The 16237-nt window shown below is 35.1% G+C and overlaps 1 pseudogene across 1 annotated transcript in view; it reads right to left on the reverse strand.

Moving 5' to 3' along the window:
* Positions 1-15747, reverse strand: part of LOC102160780 (ankyrin repeat domain-containing protein 26 pseudogene) — a 38579-nt pseudogene extending 22832 nt beyond the window's left edge. The window contains exons 1-2 of the transcript XR_002345106.2: positions 14860-15747; positions 13066-13218 (exon numbers count right to left, since the gene is read on the reverse strand). The product of XR_002345106.2 is annotated as an ankyrin repeat domain-containing protein 26 pseudogene (transcript). The remainder of the gene's footprint in view (positions 1-13065; positions 13219-14859) is intronic.
* Positions 15748-16237: the final 490 nt, after the last annotated feature.

A 16237-nucleotide genomic window follows, 5' to 3' on the forward strand; every position in this document is an offset into this window, starting at 1 on the left:
AATATTTTGGAGCCAATCACAATACAAAGCACAATTACAGATATATGCTCATTCGTTCAACCATAATGTATTACTGTTAAATGTTATTTGAGATTACAGGCTGGAAAATAATGTCTCTCTCTCTTTTTGAGACCAGTTTGATAAGTACATACACATCACATAGGCATACACTTTCATTTCCAAAGTTCTGATACTTTCACTAATTGTTGATATTTGTAAGTTAAAATTTGATATCATTTTTACTTTGAATGTTATAAAAGTAAATGTAACTAGGAAAATGTAATAAAGTCAAGCCATTTAAAACACTTCTATTCATTATCCAATTGGAAATAGTATTTGGGGTGGATAAGCAATGAGGTTCTGCTATACTTATTTTTTTAGCTCCTTTATCAAAACCTACCCCTTTCTATCATTTTAGACAGTATGTTAACAGTTCTCATTGCATTATGTTTTGCTAGTAGAAATAATTACATAACCACAGCAATTTTAGAAGGCACCTTCTTTCCATAAGTCTAAGAATTCCATAAACAATACCTTTATAAAAACTCTTTTAAGGCACCCTATATGTAGTGATTATGGAGATATGTCTTTTCATCTTGATGGAATATTTTTTACTCTCTTATTAACTCTAGAATGATTTGACAAAACAAGGGAGGTATGTAAATCTCAGAATTACAACATACGGTTTAAAATAAAATGTTTTTCAATTTGAATAGAAATGCTAAAAAATAAATACCTCTTTCCTCCAAAAAAATTAAAGGAAAAAATTTTCTCAGCAATGTTCTCTTGCATGACTTCTGCCTTCTGCATTCACACCCTCTTTCCTCTTCATCTTATAAAATGATACTTGTTCTGAATTGTTGGATGATAACTAATGAGAAGTTGTCATTAAACTAATTTTAAGTTTGCATCATTATCCTCCATCATGTTTCATCACAAGTGACTAGATATTGTTCCCTGTGCTATACAGCATTTTAATGATCTTAAAGCATAAAGATTTTAAAGATATCATCCCAAGATATCTTCTCAGAAAGCCCAAGATGAAGAGCTTATCTCAAAAAGATTCTTGTGAAGGTAGCATGTCCAATGGAATGAACCTCAATAAAATTCACAGGAAACTCAAAGTTTTAAAGAGAACTGTGGAAGCAAAAACACTGCTACAACAGTTGGACTGAAAGGGACCAAGACAATACAAAATGAAAATGGGTCTAAAAATGGCTTTCTTTAGAAGTTCTACAAGGAGGAAGCTGCCTGAGAAAACTACTAAGCTACAAACACAGGTCACTGCTTATGAAAATGATAGAATAAAGAGATCAGAGGATAGAACAAAGGAGAATTGCTCCCATGGTTAGGACTAAGTTCTAATCAAAGAGCAGGCATCAGGCTGTATTTCATAAGTGCTATGGGCCACTGTGCCTCTCATTTTCCATTTCTGAATGAGAGTCTTTAGCAGTTTACCAGAATGTTGTGTGTGTGGGTGGGTGGTAGACAACTTGGCCCTTTATTTCCCAAGTTTTAGTAGTGAGAGGACTGTACTCAAGGGGCTAAACTCTAGAAACAACACCCAGGTACTCATCCCTATCTGTACCTGATGAAGATGGTATGATCTGGGACTCAAGCCTGAACCTGACACCCTAAAAACTGAGACTTGTGGGAGAACTGGATATGGATAAGTGTATTATTCATGTAGATGGAATTAAAACATTGTGACCAGTGAGTAAATAATGCTGGTTTTTAAACATAAACATAAGTTTTAAAAAATTCATCCCATAAAAAGGTATGATATGGGGTAAGCTTAAGTGGCTTCCTCCTAATGAACAGAATGTGGTGAAAGTGATGTTGTGAGAACTGCAAGGCTAGGTTAGAAAAGACAATATGGCTTCTGCCTGGCCCTTAACCTTGGAACCCAGAACCCTGGCTTGTGAGGAAGCTCAGGCCACAAAGAGAGCTCAGGGATTCAGGGCAGGTGTGCCACCTGCCTGCCCCAACCAAAGTTCCAGAAACCACCAACACCAACAGTCAGACATGTGAGTGAAGAGACCTTAATGTGATTCCAGCCCATGGCCTTTGAGCTGCCCCAGCTGAAGCTGAGGGGAACAGAGGCCAAATGTCCTGGCCATGTTCTTCCCAAGTATAAACTGTGGACAAAATACACATTTTTAACTTAATCCACTAAACTTTGGAAAGTTTGTTAGAGAAAAACAGATAAACAAGAAAGTGGATGAAAAAAAGATAATAAGAAACATAACTATAGTAGAAACTGGTTTTCTATATACTGTAATTTAATAAATGCTGAGATTAACTTCTTAATAATAATACTGAAGAGAGGAAGCAGATAACTAGAAAAAATACTTAAGAACTACTGAGGAGGAAGTTTTTTTAGTCCTTTCAAATTACAACTTCTTATAAGAAGGCATGTATACCACCTTAAAATTTTCCCTCAGTTTTGAGGATGGGGAAACCTGGTAAGCAAGGAGACACATGATTTGAAGCATAGTAACTGAAAAACAACTAGAAATAACCAAAATCAGTTTAATAACCAAAATCAGACTTTTTAAACCTCATTTTAATTAACTGAAATTCTAGAGTTAGGCAGCTTTGAGTATTAATCTAGCACTCATCCTTCATTTTCCTTTCCTCAGAGAATAAACAAAACTCTGTGGAAGCATTTTTAATTTCCTTGGTAGTAAAACAAATGTAGTGATCTTTGGCAGTATATTTAAGTTATTAAATACATTCTTCCCTTTACTTTACTAAAAGCTTGTCCTTATTGGGAGATAAGACTATCTAATCTTATATTGTACCACAATGCTTACCCATATCACACAAATAGGCTTTGACATTGTGAAATAAAAATTATTAATTCATTATTTGTCTCTGGTAAATTATTGATTGTTACCTGATTTTTCCACCATACCTGTAACATTTGGAAGTTCCTTGGCCTGGGATTGAACTTGTGTCACAGCAGCTACCTGAGCTGCTGCAGTGACAATGCTGGATGCTTAACCTGCTGTGCCACAAGGGAATTCTGAATATTATCTGATTTTTAACAGCTTATTATTGAAAATTTTTCTTTGGATGGGATGAAATATTTCTTCCACTAATTATGTATTAAGCTATAAAGTACAGTTATGCATCTCTTCCTCTTTAAGTAAAAGGTGGTGGCTACAAAGAGCTGTAGATTCTGAGAGCAGAATCTATGCCAAGAACAAGATCAGCACCAGTGCTTACACAAGACCAAATCAAACAAGGATTTGTGAATTGCATGATGGGTTAGAGATACTTCCAAAGAGGAAAGCTGACAGCCCAGAGTTAATCTTCTTTTCCAGATGGTGAAACTTATGGATGACTCTATGAATTATAATGAATTAAACATAATAGAGTACATAGTAGACTGAGGCAGCAGATCCTGTGACCAGGATTTGATGGAAACTGCAGTGAAGTGGGAGGCACTGGGTGAGAGACTAAAGGTTGGACTGGAGGGGACAAAAGAAGTGGACTTTATCTTTGCGAGCCTATCTTCTATCACATCATGGAGTCAGCAAGGCATAAGGTGGCCAAAGTTTCTTTAGAAGCAGAAATCTCCACAGCAGTATTTAAAAACGGTCCACTACATTGACTTTTTATCATTACATAAAATAGCTGGTAACAGACAGGATGATTGGGAAAGAGTTTTCATAAAATCTGACTTAGTACTGGCAGAGGATAGACATACAAATCAATGCATTGCCACCGAGGCGCTAAAGAGAACCCCTTGCATTTACAGTCAATTAACTGACAAATATTTTAATATTAACAAATGGAACTGGGACAACTGGATATCCACACACAAAAGAATGAAATGAAACCTCTACCTCATACCATATGTAAAAAGATGTGGTATATATACACAATGGAATACTACTCAGCCATAAAAAAGAATAAAATAATGCTATTTGCAGCAACATGTATGGAACTAAGACTCTCATACTAAGTGAAGTAAGTCAGAAAGACAGATACCACATGATCTCATTTATATCTGGAATCTAATATACAGCACAAGTGAAAAGCAAATCAGGGACAAAGAGAACAGACTTGTGACTAGACATAGTTGCCAAAGGGGAGGGGGAGAGAATGGGATGGATTGGGAACTTGGGGTTAATAGATGCAGACTATTGCCTTTGGAATGGATAGGCAATGAGATCCTGCTGTGTAGCACTGGGAACTATGTCTAGTCACTTATGATGGAGCATGAAAATGTGAGAAAAAAGATTGTATACTTGTATGTGTAACTGGGTCACCATGCTGTATAGTAGAAAATTGACAGAACACTGTAAACCAGCTATAATGAAAAAAATAAAAAAATAACTCAAAATGCAAGAGCAATAACAACAAAATTCTTTAGAAGAAAACAGGTGTATTATTTTCATGACTGGTTTGACAATTGTTTTTCAGATATGACACCAAAAGACAAAAAATAGATTAACTGAACTAGAAGAATTCTGTGCTTCAAATGATATCAAAAAGGTGAAAAGGCAAGCTCCTGAATGAAAGAAAACATTGGAAAATCCTGTATCTAGTAAAAAATTGGTGTCTGGGATGCAAAAAGAACTCTTACAATTCAATAACAAAAGGCAAATCCAATTTAAAATGGGCAAAAACTTGAATAGCCAGTTCTTCAAAGAAGATACACAACTGGATAATAAGCACATGAATAGATAGATCCTCAACATTATTAGTCATCAGAAAAATGCAGATCAAAACCACAATGAGAGGCCACTTTACGCCTACTAGGGTGGCTATAATAAAAAAGACAGGGGAATGGTAAGTGTTGACAGGCATGTATAGTAATTGAAATGCTGAGACACGATAAAAATGTAAAATGGTTCAGCCACTTTGGAAATCAGTAGAGTGGTTCCTCAAAAGGCTACCATGTGCTATGGCAATTCCAGTCATAAGTATATTCCCAAGTGAAATGAAAACATTTTCACACCGAAACTTGGACATAAATGTTCACACTGGCATTATTAACAAGAGTCCAAAAGTGGAAACATCCAAAGGTCCATCAACCGATAAATAAATAAATAAAATGTGGTATGTATATAAAATGGAATAATACTCAGCAATAAAAAGAAATGAAGTAAAGATACATGCTACAAAATAGATTAACTTGAAAATATGCTAAATGAAAGAAGGCAGTCACAAAAGACTCCACATTGTTTGATTCTATTGATATATGTTTAGAAAAGGCAAATCCTAGTTTAGAGATGAGGAGAGTAGTGATTCCCTAGGACTGTAAAGAGTTGGGGAGGGGAAACTGGCACAAAGGTATAGGGTTTCTTTTCAGGGTGATGAAAATGTTCCAAAATTTATTGTGGTGATAACTGCATAACTTTGAAAATACTAAAAGTCACTGAACTGTATAATTTAACGGAATGTTTTATATTTCCCTGAGGCTGTCACCAAAGAACAGTTGATGCTCTGGAGTCAGTAACAGTGTGCTGTTCAACTTCAGATCACTGGTCAGGGTTCAAGACATAAGCGAGTCAACAGTGTGCCCTTTTGAATAGGAAAAACCTGGCTTTTTTACTCATATTAAATCTATAAAATTAATATGAAAAGCTGTGTTTCACTGCTCAAACACTGAGTCATTTGTATTTCCCCACATTAAGTGATTTTGGGGTCCCAAAACTGATTAAAAATTACCCTGTTTTAGCATATTTATCTGAATATCCATTTCAGTTTGATTGGTTTTCAAATCACCATGGAAACTAAGCTCTCCATTTTCATATTCTTGTTGTCATTTCTAAGAGTTTATTAAATCTATAGAAATGTATAGAATAAGTCAAGTTCTTTAAGAGTAAAGAGTAATTACTTAAACAGATATATGTTCTACCATATAACATAAACCTATAAACTATGATCCTTTCTCATTTCTTCTAACATTGTTTGAAAGTATAATAACTCAATTATAATTTCAGATAAATAATATGAAGAATTTTATAAACATATATGGTAGGTAATGTGTTAATATATGTACATATATATTACATTTTCATAGAGTTCTTATAAATGTTATTTTTAATATCCATTTTTAGTATGTTAATATGAAACACTAACTTATTATCTTATTAAATGTTGGCAATAAATCAGAGATCAGTACTCAAGGTGAAGAAGAAGCACGTACTTATGTATGAATGTTTTGAAAAGATACATTACATTTTGGTTAGGCACTGATTACAGCCTATAAAAAGAAAATAAAGTACACACAGAAAACATCAAGGCATTTACTCAACACAGAAAAAAGAAGAGAGAAAAATCTTTGGAGTCTGAATTGAGGGGCAAAAAAAAAAACCAGAAGAAGGTAGTCAGCAGAGAGAGAATGTGTAACAGTTTCCTTAAGACGGTTTTAAGAGATCTAGAAATCTTTGCTGGTATAATGTTAGCAAAATGCAAAACAACAAAGAGAAAGTTAAATGAGAGAATAATATTGAAGAGAATCAGGAAACAACCCTAAGTATAATCAACCCTCGGAATCCACAGAGGGGGTTTGAAGACCACTGCATACACTGTGGATACCAAAATCCACAGATGCTCAAGTCTTTTCTATAAAATGGAAATCTTCTCTAGATCACTTCTAATGTCAAACAAAATGTAAATACTATGCAAATAGCTGCCATTTTGAGGGCAACCCAAGGTTCGCTTTTTGAACTATCTGGAATTTTTTTTCTGAGGTTGGTTGAATCCAGGGGTGCTGAGGGTGAACTGTACTCAGCAAATAAATAGAAAGGAAGCCATGTGGGGGCTTAAAAGATGCACAGACATTGGGAAAACTTTTTTTTTTCTGAGTGGTCAAAACATGATCACTAATTTTATTATTCTTTAAGTCATATATATATATATTAATTTATTTATAACTCAAAACAGCAGAAAGAAAATATAAGCCAAACTGAGATAATCTTTGATGCTATTAAACATGATGCAGATAGGTTTTTAGATATTAAAATACTTGAATGCTGAAGGGGGAAGAACACTGCTAAAAGAAGGAAGGATTAACAAAACGAGCAAAGATACCATGCAGAAATAAAAATTCAAGGTAGACAATGAAGAGTAGAGTGACTATATGCAACAGTTTCTGCCATGATTATTTTAGAAATCATTAAAGAGTAAATGTACTGCATTCAAAAAAGTTTCAGACTGTGCTTTGAGTTTCCAAAGTCACTTTTAAATAGGATGATTTCTTTAATTATGAAAAACATATAAAATGAGTTTGTTTTGGGGTTTTAGCAATATAAAATTATAGTTAATTATAGTTGAAATTATAGTTAAATCAATGAATTAATAGTTGAAATGATCTGAAATATTAAAATCTTACCCAGTAAGCTCTTTTTGCAATTTATCATTTTTCTTCATTTCTTGATCTAAACTAGTTTCCAGAGAGCGGTTTAACTTAGTAAGTTTCTTTAATCATTCCTTTCTATCCTCAGACTTTGAAAAAAAATTAAGCAAAATTGTTTTTTAAAACCTAGAGACTGGAGTTCCTGTTGTGGCTCAGTTGTAACGAACCTGACTAGGATCTGTGAGAATGCGGGTTCAATCCCTGGCCTTGCTCAGTTGGTCAGGGATCTAGCGTTGCAGTGAGCTGTGGTGTAGGCCTGCAGCTGTAGCTCCAATTCAACCCCTGGCCTGGGAACTGCATATGCCTTGGGTGCGGCCCTAAAAAACAAAAACAAAACAAACAAACCAAACCAAACCCAAACACCTAGAGTTTCATTATTCTTTCTTAAAATTTTTATTTCTTGGCATTCCCACTGTGGTTAAGGATCTAGTGTTGTCTCTGCAGAGGTGGATTTGATCCCCAGCCTGGTGGAGTGGGTTAAGGATCTGGCATTGCTGTGGCTGTGGTGTAGGTGGTAGCTGTAGCTTGGATTGGATCCCTGGCTCCCTGGCTTGGAAACTTCCATATGCCACCAATGCGACCAAAATATATACATATTTTTCATGAGTTCATGAGTAATATGTGTTCACAGTGAAACATAGTTTATAAACTTAATGCCGTAAGTACAGATTTCAAAAATAATGACTTTTCTTAAAACAACTTAAACTGATTTTTCATTTTCATCATTTTTTCTGGAATTTAAATTGTCAAAATTTATTTGTTAAAAACAGAGGTTTTTACACATAAAATACTGTGTTAATGAAAATATTTTTTAAAGAGTGGCTACATTTACAATTTACTTTCTAAAGATGCCTTAGAAACATTTTCATCCATAGTTCGAGATACTCCAGGTTTTGTTTACCATATCTTACTAAAGTCACCTTTGAAAAATTCCCACACAATTCCCATTGCTTTTTTTTGTCTTTTTAGGGCCACGCCCCTGGCATGTGATAGTTCCCAGGCTAGGGGTAAAATCAGAGCTGTAACTGCCAGCCTGCACCATAGCCACAGCCATAGTCATGCCAGATCTGGTCCGAGCCCCATCTGTGACCTACACCACATCTCATGGCAACATGGGATACTTAACCCACTGAGGCCGGGGACTGAACCCTCATCCTCATGGATATTACTTGGGTTCTTTACCACTAAACCATGACTGGAATTCCATTACATTTTATTATGATCACGTGGCTATGGGATGAGATACATTCTCTGTAAGTATTCCTGTATACGTTTCAGTTTCTCCTTTTCTTTTTTCTTTTTTTGGCTGGGCCAGCAGCATGTGGAAGTGTCTGGGCCAGTGACTGAACCTGGGCCCAGCTACAACCCAAGCCTCTGCAATGACAGTGCTGGATCCTTAACCTGCTGCAGCACAAGAGAACTCCCCTCCTTTTCTATTAGCTATTTTTCTCTTTAAAGTTTGTCTTCTCTATACAATACATAAGAATATAATTTTCTTGATTCATGTAGCTTTTTATTTTTCTCCCTTTCTGTCATATTCTAACATTCTTTAATGCATGGTCTCATCCACAGATTTATATTCTCAATTATTATCTTCTACACAAAAATATGGTTTTTTGGGGACTGTTCCCATGGTATATGGAAGTTTTCAGACAAGGAATCAAAACTGTGCCACAGAAGCAACACAAGATACTGGATCCTTAAACTGATGTGCCAAAAGAGAACTCCCTAAAATCTGATTATCAATCTTGTAATTTCACTAATAGATTTTTGTAGGTCATCAATGACTTTTTCTTTATTTTCTTAGCCTGCTTTACTTCTCAGCAGCAACTAGTAATCTGGAAACACCCTTCTCTAAGCCCCTTTCATGTCTAAATTTCAGTAATCCTTGATATTCAGTCCTAAATGTTTCTATACTGTTTTTTTTTCTTAATGGCTGCCCCTGTGGCATACAGAAGTTCCCAGGCTAGGCAGTGACTCAGACTTGCAGTTTAGACCTGCACCAGAGCCATGGCAACACTGGATCCTTGACACACTGAGCAAGGCTGTATCCTCATGGATACTAGTTGGGTTCTTGACCCTCTGAGCCACAATGGGAGTTCTTGCACAATCTTTTTAATTAAAATCATCCTACAAAAATCACTAATTTTATGAACTCAGTGAATGTCCTCTATAAAGGAATTACACTATTTGTAGAAGTAGTATCATTATAAATATAAAAAATACTTTTTATTAATGAGATTTTTCATGTTTTCTGAAATATCCTTAAATATTGCTAATAAAGAAATTAAAATTCCTTTTAAGTATGACAGAAACTAAAAGACTGTCTTGCCACACTTGTATTTAACATCTATCTCTGAAGCTGTTCAATTATGCCCACTTGCTTTTTATTCATCACTTTTAACTTGGCATTTTCAAGTTCAAGCCTAAAATGTGTATTTGAAAATCATTGTTCTCACACATAGATTTTTAAAATACCACACAGTTTGTAAACTAACATCTGCAGGTTCAATCTTATAAGTTCTAAAATTTTGAAAAGTAGATGATCTGGCAATTGTGCCATTTTTTCTAGTTGTGTTCTGTGAATAATGGGGCAAATTTAGAAATAATGGGGAAAAACTGTGCATTTCAAAATGCCCCAAAACTGAAATTTTTAACCAGCTTCACATGGATATATTATTTATTATCATTCCTGATTGAATTCTTATACTATACTGCTTATCTGCTTTATACTTATACTCAAGTTATTCTCTGTGCCACTCTGTTGTACTTTTGCATGTGATCCTGTGTCTTCTCAGTTATTTCATGGCCTCTATATGTAGTTCTTGTGCTTCTTGCAAGTAAAACAAACAAAATTTTGTTTTACCTACTGATAATCTATGACAGATACACCTGTTTTTTTTCTTTTATCTGCATATTGTTTATAGCTAATTTTTGTGCCATAAGAACAGAGCTGAGTTATTATAATGGAGACCTCATGGCTCACAAGGCCTTAAATATTTGCCCTCTGGTCCCACACCAGTTATCGACCTCTCCTCTAGTAGTAAAACACATTATTTGTGCTTTAAATTATATCTTATCAAATAAAATACAAATTTATAAATTGGTCACGCAGGGAAAGACAGAGAATTACCTTACAGTAAACATTTACATTTTTGTCTTCCAAGCTCCACATCAGCTATAACATTAAATATCCACATATGTGAGTGGCCATGGTTATTCCAGTGATTATGAAAGTTAATACTGCTTTTGAAGACAATTAGAGGTCTCATGAACTAGTTAGAGAGACACTGTCTACACAGCAGCCAGAACACGTGGTGCTCAGTCCCAGTCCCATCCATTATTAGCTGTGTGTCCTTTAGCAGATTGCTTAAATTTTCTGTCTCAGTTTCCCCATCTGTAAAATGGAGATCATACTAGCATCTATCTCACTCAGATGTTGGGAAGATTAAATGTACTTAGAAGATTAGGTGGCACATAGGAAGTGCTAAGTGTTTGCAATTAGCATTATTACTATTGCTATAGTGTGTGTTCTAAACAATTTAGTACTTAGGCAGATGGCATGCCAATGGACTTGGTCTTCTATACAAGTCACACAGAAATCATTCTTCATACCACTGAAAGTGGCACTAAGTGGGCAGAATGAGGCCCAGAATATATGCCCAGTACTTAAACTACTTAGAAAGACTTACACGTATTCCACCAACCAACTAATACCTCTTCCACTTATAATAATTTGTAACTTGCTTCCTCTCTGTAGTACTCAGTGGGCAGTGAGCATGGACTACAATGCAAATAGCACCTTCTGGATTGAGTAGTACAGGACTTACACGACCATTAGAGGAAACGTTCGTTAATCCACTGGCATGGATGTTACCCTACTGTTAAGTCAAATTTCTGAATCAATTTATTCCCAGTGACAGCTCATGTCCAGCTGCTCTGGCAAGTACTCAGATAAAAAAATTAAGGTTATGTGGTATGGAAATCAGAAAAGCTACCACAGGAGCTTTGCAGTTGGTGAAATTCTATCAATCTTTAAATCCCAGTTTTGGCTGCATAATGAAGGAAGGCAAATTAGATTTTTTTCCATAGTGAGGGAAAAAAATGAGCATTTAATGGAAAAATAATTCTCCATTGATTAAGTGATTTAAATTTCATATTTAATTGCTTAAAGAACAGTTTAGTAAAAGTTTTATTATATCTTATCTCCACGAAGTAATTATTGGTACATCGTAAAGTACTTAATCTTATCCTAGTTCCTGTTAAGCTAAAATATTTTCAATTTATGCGAGGACAGGTGCCATGCATACCACTTAATATGCCCTGAAAGACAAATTTATACTTAGACAAGATTATTTCTCATGAAAAAAAATTTTTAAGTGTAAAATGAAGGTCTAAAGTATTCTGCACAGACCAGATAACAAGGGCTGGAGAGAATAGGGTCAATGACGGGAAGAACAGTCAGAGAAAGCTTCGTGTAGACAGAGATACTGGGAGCAGGTCCAAATAAATGGAACATTAGGCTAGAGGAAAAGAAACTGAAAAGACAGAAAAGACAGCAGGAACAAAGGCCAAGAACAGGTGAAATCAGCCAATTAACTCAGGATCAAATCCAACAGCAGGGAAATTATAAAAACAGGTCTATACCGTAACTTGAATGTTCACAGCAGCATTACTTACAGCTGTGGAAAGAACACAAAGACCCATCAACTGATGAATGGATCAATGTTTTAATGGAGTGTTGTTCCACAATGAACAGAAATGGAAGTGCTGATAATGGGCTATAACATAGATACCTCAAATACTTTGTCAAATAGAAAAAGCTAATCATAAAGGACCACATACCATGTGATTCCATTTTTATGAAACACCCAGAATCAGCACATCTATGGAGACAGAAGTTAGCCTGGTGGTTGCCTGGGGTTGAAGGAGATGGGGGGCTGTGGGCAATCACTAAGGGAGAGAGGGTTTCTTTCTGTGGTGATGGAAGTGTTCTAAAATTGATTGTGGGGATAGCTGCATAACTCTCTAAAATAGGAGATATGGAATTATAAATTTTAAATGGGTGAATTATAGATATATCAATTATATCTTGATAAAGTTTTTTTTTTTAAAAACTCCAATGGAAGGATCTAGTTAATTTTCTTAATTCTCTATTTGGTTTCACATACTATACAAGATCTGAATATGTCCATGCTTCTAAAATATAGATCAAATGAAAAGAAAATAAAGGCAAAGCCTAACTCCGACTGGTTTATAGAATGACCCCTCTGGACAAATTAATCTAAAATCCATGAAATAAATATACAAAGATTCCAAACCCTTTCACCAAAGTGAAGATGAGAAATGACAATTTTCTGGAACATTCCATTAAACATGACCCTCTGCTTTCATCTGGCTTGTCTCATCATGGTGATAGAGATATTACTAAAAAATTGCTTAATAGAAAAAACAGTCTCTCAGCTTCTCTGAGGAATGACAAATCATTCTCTACTTTCCCAAGGGGAAATAGCTTACCAACAGTCGAATAAAAGAGTTTAAGAAATAAGTGCATTATAAAGATAATAAAAATGTAACCAAATGATTGCAATGAAATACAAAAGAAAGCTGTCCATGAAAATTAGTATCTTAGAACACTTTGTTATACATTAACTGTTGACATTAACATTTAACAATTTCATACATACTTGACTTATGATTTGACGTAATTTCTTCTTTAAATCCCATGCCTCATCTTCTAAGTTAGCACAATAACGTGACATGACCTTCAGTGATTCCTCTGACATGGACTGCTTTTTTAGGGTATCTGTCAGTTCTTATTGAAGTTGTCTCACAACTGCCTGAAAAGATAGTGTCACTGATTTTATAAATCACATTATTTCTTATGTTAATAACAGATTCAACATATATACTTGTAAAACTCACCACAGACATCAATTCATCTTTCCTTCATGTGCACATCTTCTAGCTCACTGAATTTGGTTAAAGATACAGAAGGTGTTACCCTTCTGCCTCATTGCCATTAAGTTACTTAAAAACAGATTCAGCCCTGCTAACCACTCCCCCACCCCCACCAATGAATTTGCAGAGCTTTATCACTTCCTGAAATGTCATAAAGAAGTTGATGTGAAAAAAAAAAAGAAAAAGAATAAAGGTGTTCTTTTGTGGCACATCAGGTTAAGGATCCATTGTTGTTACTGTAGAGGCTTGGGTCACTTCTGTGGTGCGGGTTGGATCCCTGGCCCAGGAACTTCCACATGCAGCGGGTACAGCCCATCTCCCTCCAAAAAACAAAAAACAAGAAAAAAAGAAGAAAAAGGAAAAAAATGGGCGTATAGGTCTGACAAGCAATGGTAAATTCCACATTGTGGAGATTTTCCCCTCCCTTTTGTTACAGGCTTCAATTAACTTCAGAGTTCCTACTGCAAATCAACCATACTTTCATAAAATTAAAAACAAAACAAAACAAAATAGAGTTCCTCACATATTCAATCTCATGCTCAAATCCTTCTGATAGATTCCTCCTTACTCAGAATAAAAACGAGGTCATGCCCATGGCCTCCAGGACCTCTTGATAACCTGACCTCTACCTGCCTCCCTGACTGCAGCCCCTACAGCCCCTCCATCCACCCACTCGATTCCTGCTACTCATGCTCATGACTCTGAAAATGGGAATCCAATGCCAAATTAATCAATCAGAGAGCTACAATTCTCTCTGTGTTGAACAAAATCATATCCAAATATAATAGTAATTGAGCTGTGAGATGAGAATTATGAGCAAATCTTCTGTAAAAATGCTCAAAGTAAATTATAAGTAGCAGTAGAAGATTAAATCAAATGCAGTTTTGCTAAGACTTAACACATTTGTCCCAAATGATGATTTAATTTTTAAAAAGCAGATGGCTTTAAAGGGTTGAGAGGTTACAAGAATACATGATTTGAGAATGAACTTTTTCCAAATTTAATTCAAATTGACATGAATAAAAAAACATTGTATCCATGAAAAAGGTATGAAAGGCTACTGAAGGAAAAAGGACTATGAGATAAAACATCTATACATCAGTCCATCCGGGGAAACCCGGGACAGACGATCAAGGTCATCTGCACAACTGAATCTTAATATCAAAATACCCATTTTAGGTATGAGTGTTTCATTTATCTTCTCCATCATGATATTACAATTCCATGACATAAAGATTGAAATTATCATCTTAGTATAAATTATTAATATCTGTCTATATCTATTAACAATTTATAACTTAATCTCTTGAAATTTCATAGGTGACACAATGCCTTTACTCAAAATAGCACCTCTCAGGTCTAATTTTTGTTTGCTGGACACAAGGTATGCTTTAGGTTGATTTATAGCTTTATATATATAATTTTTTATATTCAACTGGATTCAAATGTGGCCATCATCAAATATTACTCTGAATTTTCTTCAGGATGTCTGAGAATTCTCTCACCTTCTGGATACTTACTTCTCTGTTTTCTCATTTTCATACTGATACATCTTCTCTTTTAGATGGTCACAGCCATTCATTAACTTCTTGTTGCTTTCCTCCAGCGTTAAATGATTTCATTTTTAGTTTGAACTTTTTTCACAGTATCCTGAAACTGTTCCTGGATATTAATTACAATTTTCTTTTTGCTGTCGACTTTGTTTTGCAAGTTATCCAGCTGCTGTGGCAGCAACAGGTTTTCACTCTCTAGTTGGGATAATCTCTCCTCCAAGGACTCTGGCTTGCCCATGTATTTCTTCACTTTGCCTTGTTCATGTTGGTACACGTGTAAAATTTCCTTTTTCTGACACTGAACTTGGCTTAGGTCTCTTTGTACATGTTCTAACACCAAAGACTTTTCTCTGAGAGCATCTCTTATGTGATGCAGCTCCATTTCTAGGCTACTGAATTTATTACTTTCAGTTTTAGACAATTGCTGGGAATGCATCTCATTGTTATCTTTCATCCAAATTCATTTTGTTCTGTAAGCATAAGCACTTATCTTTTGCTCTCTGGGAGGCAAGGTCCAGGTCTCTTTTTAATGTCTGACTTTGCTCTTGATCGTATATGGCAGTAGCTAGCCTAGAATGGTATGATTCAATTTCTGTTTCTAGTTGTTCATTTTGTTTTCCATTCCCCAGTTCAGACCTTAGCATTGTATTCTCAGCTGTCAGAATATTAAGCTGTCCACTGTAGTGCAAAATTATTTTTTATTAATGGTTTATTTAGTTTATTGTCTTTTGAAGTTCATCATTCTTTTCTTTTATAATTTCAAAGTCCTCGAAATATTTCTCTTCCTTTTCCTGGGTCTGATTTTTTTATTGTGTCTATTTCCACTTTTAATGTGGCAATTCCATCCTGCAACATGTGTTTTTTATCCAACAGATTTTTTGATTTTTCATAACAGAAACAAAAGTAAAACAAAGGAGACTTTTAGCTAGTACTCAATAAATTGACACATGATTTCTTCTGAAATGAAATACTAGACTATATATGTTTATACAATGAGAAAATTGCAGTAAAGGGATATCCAAGTGGAAAAAATAAAAGTTGGCTACACCCATCAGACTTTACACAAGTAGGAATCCCCCAAAATTCAAAAATTTAACTGAAGACAAAGAATCCATGAAAATAAAAAAGAAACCACAAGAGGATTTTTAAGAAGCTCAGAAGTAGAAAGGCCTTTCTCTGAATTACAAGAAACCCAGAAGGCTTAAAATAAAAGATTAATACATCTGATGACACTTAAGAATTGCATATTGTATCTAACCTGTACGGCCACCCTACAGGGAGAGCCTTATCTCTGTACATATTTCAAACAGACTGAATTCTCTAAAAAAACATTTTCCAGAGAATA

Source organism: Sus scrofa, chromosome 6 (assembly GCF_054392235.1).
Source record: "Sus scrofa isolate SSC_HxYL_T2T_F1_AM1 chromosome 6, Sscrofa_HxYL_maternal_Yorkshire_Landrace_v2.0, whole genome shotgun sequence".
NCBI classification, from domain to species: domain Eukaryota; kingdom Metazoa; phylum Chordata; class Mammalia; order Artiodactyla; family Suidae; genus Sus; species Sus scrofa.